The 20,004-nt window shown below is 43.1% G+C and overlaps 1 protein-coding gene across 2 annotated transcripts in view; it reads left to right on the top strand.

Annotated features, from left to right (window-relative positions):
• LOC111862204 (metabotropic glutamate receptor) overlaps positions 1-20,004 on the top strand; it is a 177,642-nt gene that overhangs the window by 32,719 nt on the left and 124,919 nt on the right. The window lies entirely within an intron of this gene.

Raw genomic sequence — 20,004 nt, 5'->3', positions numbered from 1 at the left:
GATGCTATAGGTCGGTATGAATAGTCCTCGCTGTTAACAGCATCTGTCTAGGTGGTGGACGACCGGTTTTCCATTCCCTACAAGGGTACAGACAGCTCTTTTAATATTTTCTTTATTTTTTTGTTAATTTTTACCTCGATTCATATTTCCCACCACATAAATTATTTCCCGGGACGCAATCAGTTTCCGTCTCCTGGATTCCTGGGTGTTTTTTTCCTTGAGGTAAAACGGCCGGAGCGTGGAGATGATAATTCAGCTCCATTTAGTGTCTGTTAAGAATGCATGGGGCATTGTCTTCACTTTGCCTACACGCATTCACGGCGCGCTGCAGTCCGACATTACCTTCTGCTCTCAAATGCTCCGTGCCAGCCGTGAGTGCTGTGACGCCGTTTGTTTGAGTGTCAGTGACCGATGTCCGGTCTACCAGCAAGGGGGCGAATACTGCTGTGGCATTTCTGCCCCCAGGGGCGGAGCAGCGCTGGCTGGCTCACCTGTCTCTCTTACAGACCATGCTGCAACAAAATCTTAAGGCGTTCTTTACAGAGGAAAGGTCCAGGATTTTGATAGAATTTTAAAATTGGAAGAACAATACTAGACAAGGAAAGAGATGGTTAAACTTGAAGATTTAATGCATATATGGGCCTGTCTTAATTAAGCAGTTCTGGATCGATGTGGTTAATACCAGGTATTGCCGTTGAAAACAATTTCTCTATGTAGCGTACGTACATACCTGTCACATTGGCTGGACCGGAATACAAAACTTATTAAGGTTTGGAAAATGGACACACAGTCTTTTTCAGATATGCCCAACTATGTAAAGAGGCCAGCAGGGCTTGTCAGTAATAACTGTGTATTAGATTGAGATTCAGAAAGTCGTGAATATTAATATGTGACGCCGTGCAGTTTGATAGATACGAGAATACACGTCGCCACACCCTAGAATACCGTGGAAATAATAATTGTGTAATTTATCGGCCTACATAATGTACTTTAGAGCCAGTGTACATTTACTCTGTGTGAAGGGCGTCTAACATAAGCACAATATTTTTTTTTAATACAGAAAGATGTAGCCGGGATAGCGTAGTCGGTATAGCGACTGGCTAGGGGCTGCGCGGCCGAGTGGTCGAGTTTCGAGTCCCGGTAGGGTCAAAATTTTCTTTTCTCCACATCGTCCAGTCCTGCTTTGGGGTTCACCCAACGTCCTATCCAATGGGTATCGGGGGCTCCTTTTCCCGGGGGTAAAGCCGCCGGGGCGTGAAGCTGACCACTCACCTCCAACTTGTGCCGAGGTCAAGAAACTGTGGATCTATATCCACTTCCCCATACGCCTTCATGGCGTAGTGCTTAATTAGTTTAGCACATTAACTTTACCTGTACAGAAAGATATATCATACAAAATGTGTGGACACGTTTATGACCAAACTCTGTCACACGGCTTGCTGCACTGGTTGTTAATAAATACAGATTTGTCGCTTGCGGTTTATATTTACGTTATAGAACAGTTTCTAATATCTGTGGCCCACGGACGACCAGTGGCTAGCGAAAAATTTTTTCACCGTCACGGCAGCATATTTGTGCTCAAATAAAAATGCGATTTGCATGTGCAGAATTCTTAAATTATTGCCATTTTTAAAGCATTGGGTTTGTAACTGTTGACTAAATATCCAAGTCACTGATTGAAACGCCTTACATACAACACATCTTTCTAGAATTTGAAAGAATGCCGTCTTCTGGGATGTGGTGCCGTGTAGTTGTTGTGTAAACTGACGTTTCGGAGGAATATATCGCCTCCATATTCAGTGTATAAAAATCCGCGAACGAGGAACCAGCGTGAACAGGTGGCAGTTTCTCCAAATCACACTACATGTTTCGACTAAGCTGACGTGTTGACTGAATTTCACTCATATTTAACTAAAATGTATTAAAATGTTTTGTTTAATATTCGGATGGTTCAAAAATAAATTACACGTAGTAAATGGTCCGTGATGCAAGAAGAACCCTGTTATAGAAAAAAATACCTCTACAAAAGTTCTTATTGTTGTAAGATCTGCCACGACAAAAACGTTAGAACTGTGTATGAAGTGGAGTTAATGCGAGTAGTGATGTCATCATGAGAACTTCGCTCGTTTGTATTGTTCCTAGGATATCCGAGTGAAAATAAGAGCCCCCCCCAGTGACATCAAAAATCTGTTTATAATAAAAATTTAAATTATTTCAAACATTAAGGGAAACAAGAATACAGACACGAGTCAGTCTCTCTTTGCACAATGAGGAGTTTCATAACTTGTACTCCTCTCCAAGTATAATTAGAATGATCACATCAAGGAGGATAAGGTGGGCAGGGCATGTAGCAGGAATGGGGGAAACAAGGAATGCGTATAGGATATTGGTGGGAAAGCCAGAAGGAAAGAGACCACTGGCAAGACCAAGGCGTAGGTGGGTGGACAATATTAAAATGGATCTTAGAGAGACAGGGAGGGATGGTATGGATTGGATTGATCTGGCTCAGGATAGGGACCAGTGGAGGGCTCTTGTGAACACGGTAATGAACATTCAGTTTCCATAAAATGCTGCGAAATTCTTGAGTAGCTGCAGAATTTGCGGCTCCTGAAGAAGGGCTCAGCTCCATGAGTAAGTAACGACGCTTTCAGCATGGAGACTATATAGAATCGTATAGTAAGGTGACTGATGAATGTTGAATTGAAAAGGATTTGGAAGGAAACGTCCATGGCCTGATCGTGGTACTATCTTGTGATTCATCTTGAGGGGCTGAGAAAAGCTGCAAAATCCTCAATCAGGATAACCGATTTCCAGCTGGGATTCGAACCTAGCCCCTTTCGAATATAAGTTTAGAGCGTTACCTCTTGACCAACTTGATCGATGTCATTCTGTCTGTATAGCTTACAGGAGAAGTGGGCAAAATCGCCAAGTAATTACGAAATTTGGGCGTTGCTTTTACTGAACTTAGTGAATGCGTACGGTCTGTCAATTGTGTAATGTAAGTAGTGTGTACTTATCTACATCGGTTTAAAGCAAATGTAAGTCGAATTACACACGAACGTTGCAGAGTTTAAAGATCAGTTCAGTGGCGTTTCACCTCTGGTTTTCAAACGGCTACGTATTTTTTATGTTGACGCCTTGGTACAGTACAGACTCCGGTTTAGGCGAAGACGAATTTATAATTATTATGTTTTAATGCTCTGCCGGTCACAGTGGCCGCGCGATCTGAGATATGAACCGTCTCCGCCCGCTCGAACACTGGGGTCATGTGTTCGAATCCCACTCTTGGTTTGGACGTCTGTGTGCTTTTATTGTGTTTGTGTTGTTCTCTGTGTAGGTAGCGGCCTTGCGACGGGCAGATCCCCCGTCCAAGGAGTCTACCGACTGTGTATAGGATTAAGGAACTGAAAAAGCGGCAAAAGTCAAAAAGGCTGTAGAGCCATAGAGAGATATTTTAATGATGTAGATTTTGGTTGCTAACTTATTCAATAATTAGGCCGCGTCATAGCTCAGGCGGTTAGTCTCTGGTTTCCCACTACGGTGGCCCGGGTTCGAACCTGGATCTGGTGATCTGGGATTTATGGTGGACAAAGTGGCGCTGGGCAAGGTTTTCTCTGAGTACTTTTGTTTCTCCTGCCTATCATCATTTCACCAGTTGCTCCACAGTCATCTATCATCTATCATCTGGGGCTGGTACAGCAGGCCACTAGTGGCCGCAGTACCAACTGGACTCAGTCTCAACCCACTAAGAATAATAATGTTAAATATTTCATATATTTATGTTTTATTTAACGGTGCTGTCAATATATAGACTCGAGAGGATCATTAGTGAGTAATGAATTGTGAAAGATGTGGAAGAAGTTGATGGGGACTTGACTGTCCAAAAGAGACGGAGGAAAAACAAAGAAATCTTAGTCAGGTTAGCCAGTTTCTGGACCGAGATTTGAACTCCGGATCTCTTACAATCAGTTACGTTTGGAAATTTACTCAGAAGCATAAATGAGTTGGTCTTTTTCTCGTTTTAAGCCAGTTTGCATCTAGTCTTCTTGTAGAAAACGCATAGAGTACACCTCACATATAACAGTTCTCCCTGTATGTTAATATGCTCCTACACACGTGTCTTTCCTCCAAGTAGCTGAAATCGCAGTGCAGTTTGTATCGACACTAAATCACGCTGTAGTTAGACCACGAATGGGGATAGGTGAAGCTGTCCCTATAACAGGCCAAGGAGGCCCATAGGGTTGTGAGAGGTTGAGGATCCCACATTATCTAGACAATCGGCTCACAGATGGCGGTAAGGTTGTCAGCCTTACGCGCAGGCCGCGCTTTACTCCCCAGGAAGATATCTTGTGCTCATTTCTGTTAGAGGCTGAGTCGACCCCAGAGCCATGGCCGAGTAGGGATAGAACTTTTCGATATTATAGGATCTTTCTCTCTCTTTCTATGGCTGTGCAGCCCTTGGGATCTTAGCCGCTTTTTTTTTCAGTTTCTTAATTCTATACACAGTCGGTAGGACTCCTTGGATGGGTTATCAGTCCGTCACAAGACCGCTACCTACGTACAGAACAACACAAACACAGAATAAACACACAGACATCCATGTCTTGAGTGGGATTCGAACCCACGATCCCAGTGTTCGTGCGGACGAAGACGGTTCACGCCTTAAACCGCGTGGCCACTCTGATCGGCTTATAGGATCTACTCTTCAATAAAAGAGAGTGTGTTGCGTTTAGAAAGCATTCGCTTGTAAGGTTTATGGTTCTCATGTCGGCGACTATGAAGGTTACTATCGTTCAGGATATGCTGTCGTGTAGTCTGGTAGAGATTTACTAGCATTTTGGGTAAAATCTACTGCCTCCATTTTCGGAGTAGAGTAGTCTACTGCTAGATTACACAGTTCACGTGCTGGAAAACAGTAATTTTAATGTATTTCTTGTATTATGTGTCGTGTAATTTTTTAAATATAAGCCCTGAATGTAAACCTTCTAATCTATTTTATCGGCTGAGCAACCGGTTATGCATCCAAGCCTTACCGTACATATATCACAGTGTTTCCCAATGGCTTCCATACAGTAGCGGACTGAAATACAGCTCAGTATATTACGGCACTCCAAATCACTTATCATTAGAAAGTTGTGTCTGTAGTGGCATGTGAAATAGAATAGAGATAGCCATAGTGTAATAAAGAAACAGCCCACAAGCCGATGAGATGATAATGTACTCGTATATATGTTATCACAATTTGTTAAATGTTTTCAAATACCGTATTTGCGCATGTATAGGCCGCACATTTTTTGCCAAAAATTCAAGAGGAAAACTGGGGTGCGGCTTATATTCGAAATATTCGAAATCACACTTCATTTAAAGAAATTATATTCATAATTAGTAATACAGGGTGTTCTACTCCTGAAATAATATTCGAAGAAAATTATTTTTTCTATAATTTCTGTCTGAAAATTGTGCTGCGGCCTATACATGCACGCGGCCTATACATGCGTAAATACGGTATGTAGAAACACTGCCACTGCTGCACATCGGTTGAGAAACGCTGATATGTCCCGTACAATGCCAAAGCATCATTAAATAAACCTCGAATTGACGGTGAATGGGTTAATGAAACACGGAAGCATAGATATATGTAAAAGTAAAATAAAGTTATCCCTGTAACAGACCGTGGAGGTCAATAGTGTTGTCAGATGTTGAGGTTCCCACATTTTCTAGACAATCGGCTCATAGATGGCGGTAAGGTTGTCAGCTTCACCCGCCGGCCGCACTTTACCCCGAGGAAGATTCCTGCTACTCATTTCTGCTAGAGGCTGTGTCGATCCCAGGTTCATAGTGCGGCTGGAAGGATTAGGTCAATTGAAAAAAAAAATCCAAAGACCTCATCGGGACTTGAACCCGCAACCTTCCTGCATGTAGCATAGTGCCACAACCAACTACGTGTAGATTTGTAATTAGAACAATTAGAAGACGCCGCTCTCACTTCCTGAGAACAAGACGCGTAGCGTCTCCGGAAGACAAGCATCAGCCCATTCCTGTGGTTATACTTAGGACTTCATTTCGGAGTAAATTTTGAAAACCGGATAACAAAATTTACTCTTTAATATAAAGAATTTTTGCACCTGGTGCACGAAGTGCGCGAGTGGAGGAGAATTCCAGCTTCACGTCTTTCGAAACACTTAGTAGATTTGTAGTTTTGTGTGTTTTAGTTGTCAGGGATGTTCTGCTTTCCATGTCACCATTACATAACTCGTTTTATGATACGGATCCAGCAGAAGGCCTCCTCCGTGTATTGAGTGCAGCTGCTAATGTGGTAAGGTTTACAAAGAAAAAAAAAGATAAAGTTATCTCTGTAACAGGGGCTCCCATATTTTCTAGAAAATCGGTTCATAGATGTCGGTGAGGTTGTCGGCTTTACGCGCCGGTCGCTCTTTGCCTCCCAGGAAGATTCCTGGTACTCATTTCTGTTAAGAGGCTGAGTCGACCCCAGGGCCATAGTGCGGCTGGAAGGATTGGTCAATTGAAAAATCCAGTGACATTTGGAATCGAACCCGCGACTTTCCGCTTGTAGCATAGTGCATCAACCAACTGTGCTACCGCGTGCCTCAATTGTAATACGTATTTTAATAAATTATTTAGAAATCAGTAGAAGTTCACGGACACAGGGACGCCATAATCGAATAAAAATTATTTTCATTATTAAAGTAACAGCAGACTCATTCTGTGTAATGAAGCCCTAGTTGTGTCTAGACGTTGGTAGGTGGAGGAACTGTCGAGTGGTGAGCGCGACGTTGGCATCAGGGCAACGTCTTCGATGACAAATGCTTCGGAGCAGAAACAGTTTGCTTGTTTGCAGCTCAGGCTCTTTTAACTTCCTGCATTTTTCCACAAGAAAGGGAAAGAAGAACTGGAGTACTGGGTGTGTGTTCAGTATGTGAAACGACATGTATAATTACGAGCGAAATACAAAATTTGAATGTAGTTTTCTAGCAACATCCCAGAAAGAATATTTCAACATAGAAAAGATGAAGTATATGTAGAACAGAGAAAATTATGTCACGAAGAAATTCATGAGTGTTATTTTCTTATTGTTGGAGTTAATTAATTTGCGGAATTTGCATGATTTTGGCATAATTAAAACGTCTATGTATAAAACAGCCCGTCAATAATGTAACGCNTAATTAAAACGTCTATGTATACCACAGTCCGTCAATAATGCAACAACTGTTCCTTTTTTATTCCTCCAATTTCACCATTTAACACAACATGTTTCGGACATGAATGGCCATCTTCAGGTGTCTTAATGTATCGAAACTGCTAAACTGTTCTGATGTGCGCTAAAACCACGCGCTGCAGTCCACCAAAAATAAAATAAAAATAATTAAATAAAATCCATTAAAATTTTCTATTAAAATTTGTCATTACTTTTGTAAAATTCTATTCCACCTCAAAAAGGGCGTAAATTGTGAGGAAGACTTGCCTTTGAAACACTTGTAAGGGAGTTTGTATCAAGAGAGAATTGGTAGAAAAGGACATAGATGGGAGGCTAATACTAAACTACATACAGACAAACGGGTGACAAATGTTGGTGAAGTGTCTGAGGATGAGGTAAGGCGAACAGAGAGATTGTTTTTATTGAGATACACTGTGTGTCAAGTCCAGAAGGACAAACCTGATGCAAATTGAAGTTTTCCCCTCATAATGGACCCGAACCGAAGTTTTACGCTGATGGTTCAGAGTGGAATAACCCATGCGAACTCGTGGCCGTCAATGTCGTGTGTGCATTCTTACCGCTGCAGTACCCTTGAACCTTCTTCATGCTTCTCCCGTACTGCTATCTACCTGAGCAGTAGATAGTCACTTAACGGGCAACACAGTTCTTGCTGATACGAAACCCGAGGTTTCATCGCCGTGGTCACAAAAATACGTCAGTGTAACTTGTCCTGAAGTCAGTTAAATCTATTGCACACGTTCAAAATCCTGCCTCTCTAAAATCTATAGGTCCTATTGATATTAACCACGCACCTACGCCCAGGATTTCCAAGCGGTCTCCTCTCTTGAGCTTTCTAACCAGCCAAACTACCTAAAATGAAAATTGTGTCCCTCTTGCATGGCTCGTTCAGGGGTTGCAGGTGGAGGCGGCGTTCAGATGTGGAGTGTAGCTGCAAATTAGTTGAATAAGCAGTCGCAGTCGACAAACATGAGATGGACCTCAAGTTTTGGGGTTGCTGAAAACCCTAATCATTAAAACTAGCAAGTTAAGAAATCTCACAACCTCTTGTAAACATGTAATGCGTTTTGGGGTTGTATAAAAACGTGGAATTTATTGACTAACTGAGCAGCTATATCATCTTTCAAGAAAGAAGTTAAGTTGGTGGAATTAGTTTAGTTACACAGTTAACGCTTTAAATTACAGTGGGTTTAGTATATTCCACAAGTTTCTTGAATTCTAAGACGCCGTCAGTTGAAAGACTCATTCCTGGTTCAGTAATAGATTTCCAGGAGGGGGAGAAACGCTGTCTGTGTGTTGTGTAAGACGCACCCTTCATTAAGTAATAAGCTCTCACGAAGAAAAAAATGCTTATGTTACAGTAGAAATTGTCAGTGTTCAAACACTGAATTTCTTTATCAGCAGAGTAAATGTATCTGTTCACTGTATTCTACTCACACCCAGAGACAGCAGATTATTCTAAGTCGCTTTTTGAACCAGGGCAGTTAAGATGAGAATTGTCCCATAATATGACATCTTCTGTGCCCGTGAAAGCATTTGCAATACAACATTTCTTGAGAGAACGTTACACCATTTTCTGTGTTTCTCCAAGTGACCGAGAACCATTCCGCAAGTTTTGAAGCAGATGTCCTCCTGGTCTCACCAGGTGGTGATAGCGGAAAGTTTTCGGATAGCAACCGATCCTCGTATTCTTTCCTTATATAATATTTATGGTTCATTAACCGAAACGTCGAGTGGTATAATTTGTCTCATCATGTCACAAAGAACCACAACAAAGTCACTGTTCTTTAAGTTTCAACTTGAATTCGCAAGATAAATGTCCACGAAAGGCTTCAAGGATTAACAATCTTGGTGTGTTACTCAGAGCTTCAGGGCGACTTTTCCAGACGTTTTTCACCCGTTCATCATAGTTTTGTGATTGAGAATAATATAAGGTGTAGTTTATGGTTATCGGCAGTTCTGCAAAGCTTCCCTCCCTACAGTTTGCTTTTCACATGCTGTGTCAGTTATAACTTCTTTTGTGCCTTTAGCATTAAGAGTGTAATTTTGTGGAATATCAAAATAAACCGACTTTTCGTCTGTATTTCATGCATTATTTATTTATTTAAAATGCAAATAGGTTTTTACCCTGTGGCAATGGTACTACAATAAGACAACAACACACAAATAACACACATCACACAAAATAACACCACACTCAAACAAAACACAGCACACAAAACTACACAAACAATAAATGGCACACTGCACACAATGAATATCATGTAAATACAATTACTGCTACAACAAATACAAATATTGACCCCATTGTTTCTTGTATAATTGAATAAGATATCGCTGAAAGTTCAGCAGTTTCAGGAATCTTCCAACAGAGGGATGTTTGTTGCTTGGATGACAGTCCGTCACGGCACATGAATCTGTTGTACCAATCTTGCCCAGTTTTAAAGTCTGTTATTCCGAGCGAATTGGCAGTTGCTGTAACCTTTACTTGTAGAACCTGCCTTGTGATTTGCGACCCCTTTGCATGCGTCTCTTTGATGAAATGGAGGACTGCAACATCCGTATCAGGATGTCTTTCTTTCTTTGGCCATGAAACGTTTGGTGGTTGCATTACGAGAAAATATGGCAGCATGATCATTCTTGGCACGACAAGCGTTTGCTTCCTTTCCTTTAAATGCACGTGCTGCATCTATATTACCGTGCTCTTCTGCGTGCATAGTGACTTCATTTTAATGCTGAGTCATAACTGCACAGTGGCAGTAAGGTAAAGTTGTCCCTGTTCTTAATCAATTAAGCACTCCACCATGAAGGCGTATGGGGGAGTGGATGTACAGACCCACGGTTTCTTGACCTCGACACTAGTTGGAGGTGAGTGGTCGGCTTCACGCCCCAGCCGCTTTACCCCCTGAGGAAGTGCTCCGTTACCCATTGTATAATTCTTGGGGTGGGGTGAGTCTAAGTTCACTTGGTACCCCGGCCACAAGTTGGCCTATTGTGCCAGCCCCGGATGTTAGATGATTCTGTAGTATTCGGTGGAACAAGAATTGGCGTGGGAACCGAAAAAATTGGAGAAAATCTACCCCAGTGCTACTTTGTTCACCACAAATCCCGCATAGCCGGATCTGTGCTAGAACCTGGACCGCCGCCGTGGAAATTCGGCGACTAAACGCCTGAGCTATACCATGGCTGCATCATTAATATGCTTTACATGTTGTCCAGGAATATATTTATGCGTTTCAGACGATTCTAAGAATATATAGTGACAATTTACCCCAAAATCATTAATCGAACCGTCTTCGTAATGGAGACGTAGTTTTTTCTACGCCTTAGGACATAATTTCTTTAATATTTAGGTGATATTCAGGCTTTAAAGAATTAAAATCTCTTAGGAACGAAGTTCTTGCTGCACTGATTCACTTTCCCGGTCGACCACTCTTTCACGTCCGTGAAGAAGAGACGTTCTATTATAGAGAGGTTACGCTACAAAAACCAGACCGCTTTACGTATAACCGTGGCCATTAGAAGCTTCCGCAACTGGCCTAAGAAACCAGGGTTTAAATTAGTATGAAGAATACGGAGAACCGTGACCACAAGAACTCTGCAGACTCTGCATACATAAACACTTCACAGGGTCGTAATTCACTCTGCATATCTGTTGTTAATAAAAAAGTGAAGTCCAATTATCGTTCTCTTTAAATGATAATAGTTCTGCTGACTTGTTCTATGGCAACATGTAATAAGAAATCTGACAAGTTATTTTAAATACACTCAATGATGCTGGATCTTCCTTCAGAAGTTGACAGCTTTTAAAGTAATTTTCTGCTTCTAGGAAATTCGGAGGTTTAGAACTTTGTTCGTGAAAGTTATGACCACATTCTGTTCTAAATAATTTGAAAATTTTCAAAATGTAAATACCCGGGGGGTATAAATAGGGGATAAAAATTAAATTAAAGAAGGAACCAACTTCAGGAAGTGTCTCTTAGTGGTGAATCAGAAAACTCATCTTCCAAAACACAAAAGACTACGAGAGTGTTTTTGTACATACGCGAGGGTTGTTCAAATGATACCCGTTCGCTTGTTCTGGCATGTTGGGAGCTAAATGGCCGTAGATTTGGGTCGTTCGAAGACATCGAGGCTGAAGTGTGGATGCCTGCCTCTGTTTCCATGGATATTATTTTTAACGGGCCAGAACAGTCCTCGAATGGTTGTCGTTTGACCAGCCCTCATGAACAACTATGTTTTATCCCTTACTCAAGGGGAGATCAAGGGGCCCGCGTAACATGTTCCAGAACGAAGGGCGATGAAAATTGACTGGCGAATTTAGAACACGAGGCCCTGCATGAAGAGATAACGCTATCCTTGTCACAGGCCGGGGGGTTGTGAGACGTCGAGGCTCCCACATTTTCTAGAAAATCGGTTCGCAGGTGGCGGTAAAGTTGTCGGCCTTACGGGCCGGCCGCCCTTTACCCCCCCCCAGGAAGATTCCTAGTACTCATTTCTGTTAGAGGCTGAGTCGACCCCAGGGTCATAGTGCCGTTTACTTCAATACGTTAGTGAATTCAATATTATTTTCATTTCTCATAATAATCTTTTTTCTAGAAGGTACGTGGCCAAGCTTTTGCCGCAAAGCAGCGTTCTCAAGTTGCACATCAGTTAAATTGAAGAAAGCATGCTTACTTTGTCGGCTTAAAAGATGAGGCAGGCAGGCAGTCTTATTTGGTCTTCTGCAACATATTCTTCAGTACCTTCCAGGTTTACTGTTTTTGCAACAGATCTGTACGAGGCATTAGTGTCCGCAGGCATGCCACTTTTGGGAATGAATGATGCAACAGTTAAGAATTCTCTTCTGAAGTAGAATCAGACAGATCCTCCAAACGACTCAACTTTAAGAAAAAATTGTCTGCATACGTATTATGAAGAAGAAACATTGAGCAGAATTGTGATTGTTGTGATTGTCCACACAAGAAACAACTCATGCAAATTGTATTGGAATTTTGAAGGACATTCAAACGCTATCGGAGAAAGCATTTCTTCTGTCGTTCCAGGAAATGTCTGCAGTGAATCTCCCTACAACAGCACGTCTTTTCAATGAAACTATGCAGACCTTGTGACAACACACTGTTTGCACGTGCCACGCCGTATATGAAACCAGAAGAAAACGGCGTGTCATTGAGCTACCGTAAATTGATACGTGTTACGTATGTAGCACATTCCTTGCGTAGTGTCTGTAAAACAATTGGTGTGCTTTATGTAGATGTAGACAAGCCATTGGCTAATGGGAATACACTCTTTGTGAAACCGTCAGTTGGATCAGAGCTCTTAAAAACGCAACTGCAGACAAACCATTCCCCTCATTTCTACTCGTAGTAATTACACGTTGGCAGGATACCACTCCGTGTTACGCAGATAACTTCAAAGAATGTTGTTCTGTGGTAAATGAACTTGACATGGTGGTGCTTCCTCTGCTGCAATATTACATGAAGAGTTTAATGACTCAGATGAGTTCGACATGTTAGAAACTGACTTTTGGTACATTAAGACAAATTTGTTTTCTGCCACGCTCTGTAACAAAGCTCTAAATTTCCCAAATTTGTTGTCAGAAACAACAATGGAAATAAACTACACTCTGAGTCGAACAACTGCGTCTCGGAAGTCGATGTAGTAGAACAAAAATTCAGCTTAAGTTTCGGCGAGAATAAATGGTTTAAATTCATGACCGGGTTTTCGTGTGAAGTAGAGAGGGAGTTGGTTCCGAAGACCGTAAAGACTTCAGAGTTAGTGATATCACGTGTTACAAGTACGCAGGGCCGGTGTCACGTGATGTGGAACGTACATTCTGTCAATACAAATCGCTCTTCCGTGGTAATCGACACAGATTGACGGTACACCTAATGAAGATGACTTTGTCGTTCAGTGCGTCAGTGATTCACTTTCTTTTGAGATACTGACGACTTTCTGCGTATATGATACTTATACACAGACGTTTTATGCACAGTTTTCACTTTTAAGGCACATTGCAGATAAATTGATTTTGTTCTCAGAAATTTGTTACTTGTAACAATAAATTTATATATGAAATTAATGAAGACCATGGTCAGTAATGTGCACAAAATCGGAAACAAGGTGTTTAGAAAATACGTATTTGGAGTATCCTGCACATTTTCTCATTTCTGAGTTGTACGGGTTTTAACACTTCCACTAAAATCTCAATACCTGATAGAAAGGTGTTGTCCCTGTGCTTAACTAATTAAGCACTACGCCATGAAGACGTATGGGGGAGTGGATGTATAGACCCACGTTTTCTTGACCTCGGCACTAGTTGGAGGCGAGTGGTCAGGTTGACGCCTCGGCCGATTTACCTCCGGAGAAAGAAGCTCCAGTACCCATTGGATATGAAGCTTGATGGGTCCCCGAGCCTGTCTGGACGACATGGAGAAGTCAAAATTCTTGACCCCACCGGAACTTGAACTCCGATCCCTCGGTCGTCTAGCCCGTAGCTAGTCGCTACACCAACTGCGTTATCCCAGGCTCTTGTCCTCAATACCTGACTCTTTGTAAATATTAATATTTGTGAGTTTCTTATTTCGTTAAACGAATCTGCGGACCACACTGGGAGTTCCGGCAGGTAACATGTTGCACACCGCTGATTGTAGCGTCCGACCGCTTGTTTGAATAAAGTTTTAGAAACGTGTAGAGAGGAAGAGGAGGAGGCCGGGCTGTTGAGACAAGAAGAAAGCTGCTTAGTGGCCGGGGATTCGTTTACAAGAGCATGCTTAAGCTTGAAGAGGACAGGAGTGTCTGAGATCTTGTCGTTTATTTGGACTTGACATGTTTTCTACTGACTACACAGTCGCTGTTCCACTTACGAGGTATCTACATTAATATTCTGAAGATTTCCCGAAAACCGGCTTCGCCCCGTCTGGAATCCTGACCGCTTACTGTGCCAATGTAAATGAGTTGAGGATGCACTTTACATAAGCTCAGGACAACAATGCAGTGCCGGGCCAGCACTCTGGCTAGATGCCTTATTTGGTAGTCGTCCCATTGTCCCCTGCACATGGTGTCAGGTCTGTGGCTAGTCCCTTAGCTGCTCGACGTTGATTTACGCCGTGTCTTCAGGATCGTACTTGCGTTCCTCATGTACAGTAGGGGTGACATCTGCCCTCGGTCTTCTCAAGACATTTTTGTTGCTCCACATCGGAAAGCTACAGACGTATCTGTAATCATGTACCAAAATACAGTAAAACTTGGTTATAGCAACATCGGTTTCTGCGACACCTTGTCTATTGCGTCAAATATTCAATGGTACGAACTAATTCCTCATAAAGCAACTGTTTTTATACCTTGCTTAGTACGACATGCACAAATGCATCAACCTCGTATGTAACGTCATTTTCATTCCTGAATTTCTCTGATATGAACATTGAACGTAATTTAGAAAGTGTGTATTGGGCAAGTAACAGGAAACAGATGAAGATAACTGATTACTGTACTCGTATCTAGGTACAGTAAGGCACAACAATTGATGTAATCTACTGTAATTTGGTGAGTAGGCCTACCTTTAATATACAGTATTAGTGCGGTGTGTATTGTCAGTGAAAAGCGCTGTAATATGTCTTTGATATTACACATTTGGGCAATTCCACGTTAATGTTACGTTAGTCTGTACTTAACTACGTATTTCACTAAAAAATGCAACATTTTAACTCGGTTTTTGGTAGATTTTTACGTGACTAACATAAGGCTACTGTGGAAGTGCCCATTTCGGTTACAACGACATTCGTTTATAACGACACTATTTTTAGGTCCCTTTGATGACGTTATAACCAAGTTCTACTGTACATCATCATACAAAGAGAGAATTGTGACGTATCGCAAGGTCTAAGTAATGCGACCGCGCAGTGTAAGACGCGTACGATCTGAGTACATAAGAGTTCTACACCGGACACCGATTATCCAGACTGAAGTTGAGGTATTTCATAGTTTTCCTCAGTCTCCCCAGGGGAAGTACCGGGCTGGTACCTCTAAACCGCTTATTTTCACGCCATTCCAAGTCGTTATTATGACAGCTTCTGTGGCCTAGTGGTCAGAGTTCCTGACTACAGTTCCAGAGATCCCGGCGCTTCCAGATTTTCCGAGAATGACTGGGTCTGAAACGGGGTCCATTCAGCCTTGTGAGGATAATTGAGGAGCTATTTCAAGGAAATAGCTGCTCCGGTCTAGAATACTGAGATTAATGGCCGTGGGAATCCGTTGCGCTGATCACGCGACACCCTCTATGCGTTAAAGTTGGCACTAACTTGGCCGACAAGCGGCGGTCGCTCGGTCGGTATAGTTCGCTTGCGGACTAAAACCATGGAGTTTGTTTTTTCAAGTCATTATTCACCTTTCGACGCTGTGTAAAGTTAAAAAGTTAAAGGTGTCCCCGTGCTTAATTAATTAAGCACCACGCCATGAAGGCGTATAGGGGAGCTGAAGTATAGCTCCGCCATTCTTGATCTCGGCACCAGATGGAGATGAGCAGTCAGCTTCGTACCCCTGCGGGAAGAGCCCCTGATACCCATAGACCGCGTACCTCCCGGGGCCGGTCTGAAGAGAAAAGTAGAGAGAAATCTTTCGCCCCTGCCGAGAATCGAACCCCCACCGCCCAGCCCTTAGTCCGTCTCTATAGCGACTGAACTATCATGGCTCGTACTATAAAACAGCAAATAAATGCATAAATAAGATGGACAGACTAGAGGGTGTCTTTGTTCAGGGATACAAAGACCATTGCCCCTGCCCCCTCGCTGCAACAAACGTCAATGCTCTCCGAATAGGCTTACGTCACACATACCAATCGTTGTTTACCCCGTACAGCATATGAATGTTAAGCCGAATGTATTGGGCACCTCGCGGCCGATTGGCCCCAGTGCGTGCTGCTGCGCATGACCAATGAATGAGTAAGAGTTAAGATTCGGTTATGTTCGTTCGCCGACAGGCAGTGGTCACTGGAAGGCTGACCGTGCAAATCAAACCGAATTTAAACGAAGTTAAGCCTACCCTTTAGTAATGTCACAATTTACATTTAGCTTTCTTTTTAGTTTCTTGGGGTTTGAGTGAAACTTAGTCCACTTGGTACGTCGGCCACTAACTGTTCTATTTAAGCGGCCTCCGTAGTCTAGAGGTAACGTTCCCACCTCATGACTCGTAGTACGCGGGTTCAAAAACCCGGCGGAGATCGTGGAATTTTTAAGGGCGGAAAAATTCAGGGAACAAGTCCTCCGGGAGGGACTTTAAGCCGTGGGTCCGGTGTCGTAGATTTACGGCACGTAAAAGAACCTCATGTCTCTAGGAGACCTCTGAGCAAAATTAGGCAGCATTTCCCGCCAAAGTAGTTTCCAATTCCTCCGGTGGATGGGGTAAGTATTAGGTACCACTGCCAGAGGAGGGAGGACCTCCCTGACAGAAAGGGACTAACTATTAGATACCACTGCCAGAGGAGGTTGGTACCTTGCTGGCAGAAAGGGGCTGATAGTAAGCACCAGTACCGGTAGGGTATGGAGACAGTAGAAATTAAAGGGGGACGCACAATGGACCACTAACCGGTCTAAGTGCATGGGGGAACCCACCCCCTCAATACGGAATACGGAACTGTTCTATTTCACCAGCCCCGGACGATAGATGATGAGTGTGGAGCAGTCGGTGGAGTGAGAATTGGCAGGAGAAACCGAAGTTCTCATAGAAAACCTGCCCTAGAGCCACTTTCTTCACCACAAATCCCACATGACCTGGGCTCGAACTCAGGACGCCGTGGTAGGAAGCCGGCGACAACGCCTGAACCATGGTACGACCCATAATTTATGTTCCTATGAGTCTGTTCCTCTCCACCTCACCGGGCACGAGTACATACGCCGACGTTCGGATTAGTTTCTGTCTTTATTTGTACACCAGTATTTTCAGAGGATGAGGTGCTGCTTTGCCTTGGATATGCCCTGATGGTTCCTTCATAACCTTCAGACCTACATCAGTGTGTGTTCAAGGGCCGCAGCACTTCTCGCTTGCTCCTCGCCACGGAGCAGTGCAACCGTTGAAATTAAAAGCTATAATTGTATGTTTCACCTAACCGTTACTTGCAAGCGATTAACCTGCTAACAGATTGTCAAAAGAATCCCACAGTTGTGGAGCTCGAAGTTTACTCGCTGTCATCGTAAAGATATTCACGTTAAATTATTTACCTAGATCGAAATTACTGGTCTGTGATCAGTAATCGATTGCTGAAACAATGGCATTGCTTGCCGTGGTAACAGCGCCAGCAATTTCATAACAGGCACGCTCTTGAAAAGTTCATTTTGAAGATTTGCGTAACATCCGTTGACCATTTAATGGAAATCTTATCATTCGTAATGTATCTTTTTGTACTACTAACCTCCCATGTGTTCTCCCGTTTCCTTTCCAGTTCTTGTCGATACCGACTGCCAGCGTCACCCCCGACGAATGTCGGACGCGAATAGTTAATCGTAATCCAATTCCTTTATACAGGCTGTAACTGTAAGGTGGGGACAAACTTTGCACACGAGTTCCACGTACCAGAAGAATCCAAATTAACATGTGTCCCGACATTTATTTTGTGAGTCATAGCTGAAAGATTATATTTATAATAAGTGCTCCAATTGGCCTCCGTAAGATTCAATGCACGCCTCGACACGTCTCATCACGGACCGGCTCATCCGTTCAAAAATGCCGATATAGTTGCGGGTAGTCTGATAGGCATCCAGAATGCGATGGTGAAGTGTCTCTTCTTGTCAAGAAGAGCTGCATACACAAGGGCTTTTGGGTGTCCCCAGAGGTAAAAGTCCAGAAGATTCAAATGTGGCGAGCGTGAAGGCCATGCAGTGGGCCCTCCTCTACCTATTTATCCTTCATGATAGGTGTTATTGAGAATTTCTTGCACAAACAAAAAACAAACTCCGTGGTTTCAGTCCTCAAGCGAACTATACCGACTGAGCGACCTCCTCTTGTCGACGAAGTTAGTGCCAACTTTAGCGGGTAGAGGGTGTCGCGTGGTCAGAGCAACGAATCCCCACGGCCGTTAATTTCGGTTTTCTAGACCGGAGCTGCTACTTTTCCATTCAAGTAGCTCCTCAATTATCCTCACGAGGCTGGACCCCGTTCCAGACCCACTACTTCTCAGAAAATCTGATAGCTTCGGGAATCGAATTCGGACGTCTGGATCTGTAGCCAGGAACTCTGACCACAAGACCACTGAGGCGGTCGAACATCTGGCACAGCACGGCTAGAATGTGCCGGAGCACCATCATGCAGGCACAACATTCGTGCTCTGACCGCCAGTGGTATCTGCCAATGTATCTTCCAGTAGCTTTGGTAGATCATGTAAGAGGAAATCTTCAGTAGTTCTTATCTGTAAGCCGATGTGGAAAAACATGCGGGCCTACCAGAAGGTCACCAACAATGCCTGCCTACATATTAATGCTGCTTGTGTCTAGAATGTATTACACCATGAGGATTCTCCTCTGCCCACTGGTGTTGGTTATGAATATTGATGACGCCGTCTCTACCGAAATGTGCCTCATCTGTAAAGAACACTGACGAAACAAAGAAGTGTTCGGTACTTCGTAGAATAAAAACTTCCCTCCCGATGGAAAACCAGCCATAATTCCCAAATTAAATGCTTCCGAACACCTGTTGATATGAACGTTTCGCCTTGTATAGTAATCAGCACTTCATATATCCGCATAAAAATACAGTAAGACCTCACTAATTCTGACTAATTTGGGGGGAACCCTTGTCCAAATTAGTGAAAGTACGAATTATAGACTTACTCACGGAGCTGAGCCCTTCTTGAGGAGTCGCCAATTCTGCATCTACTTAAGAATTTCTCAGCATTTTGTTCATTACTGTGTTGACAAGAGCCCTCCACGTGTCACTATTCTGAGCCAGATCAATCCAATCAATACCGTACCATCCTATCTCTCTAAGATCCACTTTAATATTATCCACCCACCTACGCCTTGGTCTTCCCAGTGGTCTCTTTCCTTCTGGCTTTCCCACCAGTATTCTATATGTATCCGAATTATAGACTTGCTACTGAAAATATATTCAGGAAAGTTATAAAATGGACTTGGCGCATCTTTTTAAGCAAAACACTAACACGCACTGTTCACGTAAAAGTAGAAATTTTTATGTTAGGTGTCTGCATACGAGTATGTGCCCTCTCGCGACCGATTTTCTAGATCTGAAATGCTTTGACGTTAAATCTCTTTCAAAATGGCCTTGATGTTCGACGTGAGGCCTACATGAAGCTACCGTCATATGTGGTAGCGCTACGCACGGCAGTTTGCGATTGCCGATCGCGGCAGCGTGATCGTCAAGGTCGTAATACGCAGAAATGTGTCCGAATTAGTGAGGTGTCCCTGTACTACCAACACTCACAAGCATAAACACGATACACTCGAGCAAAAGATTTCTCGCGCTCTCGTGATTTAGTACGTAGCATGTCCATGCAATGTTATACTGCTCGACATTTCGCTGCTGTGGTAATCTGAAATTGTGTGATGACAATGAGAAACCTCACGCTTACAGAACATATATATAAAGGTAAAGCTCTCCCTATAACAGGTCGTGAAGGCCCATAGGGTTGTGAGACATCGAGGGTCCCACATTTTCTCTAGAAAATCGGCTCACAGATGGCGGTGAGTGTGTCAGCCTTACGTGCCGGCCGCCTTTTAAGCCTCAGGAAGATTCCTGGTACTCATTTCTATTAGAGCCCGAGT

This window comes from Cryptotermes secundus, unplaced genomic scaffold (assembly GCF_002891405.2).
Source record: "Cryptotermes secundus unplaced genomic scaffold, Csec_1.0 scaffold1288, whole genome shotgun sequence".
Lineage (NCBI taxonomy): Eukaryota > Metazoa > Arthropoda > Insecta > Blattodea > Kalotermitidae > Cryptotermes > Cryptotermes secundus.
The sequence above is the reverse complement of the archived record's forward strand: the minus strand, read 5'-3'. Positions and strand labels throughout refer to the sequence as shown.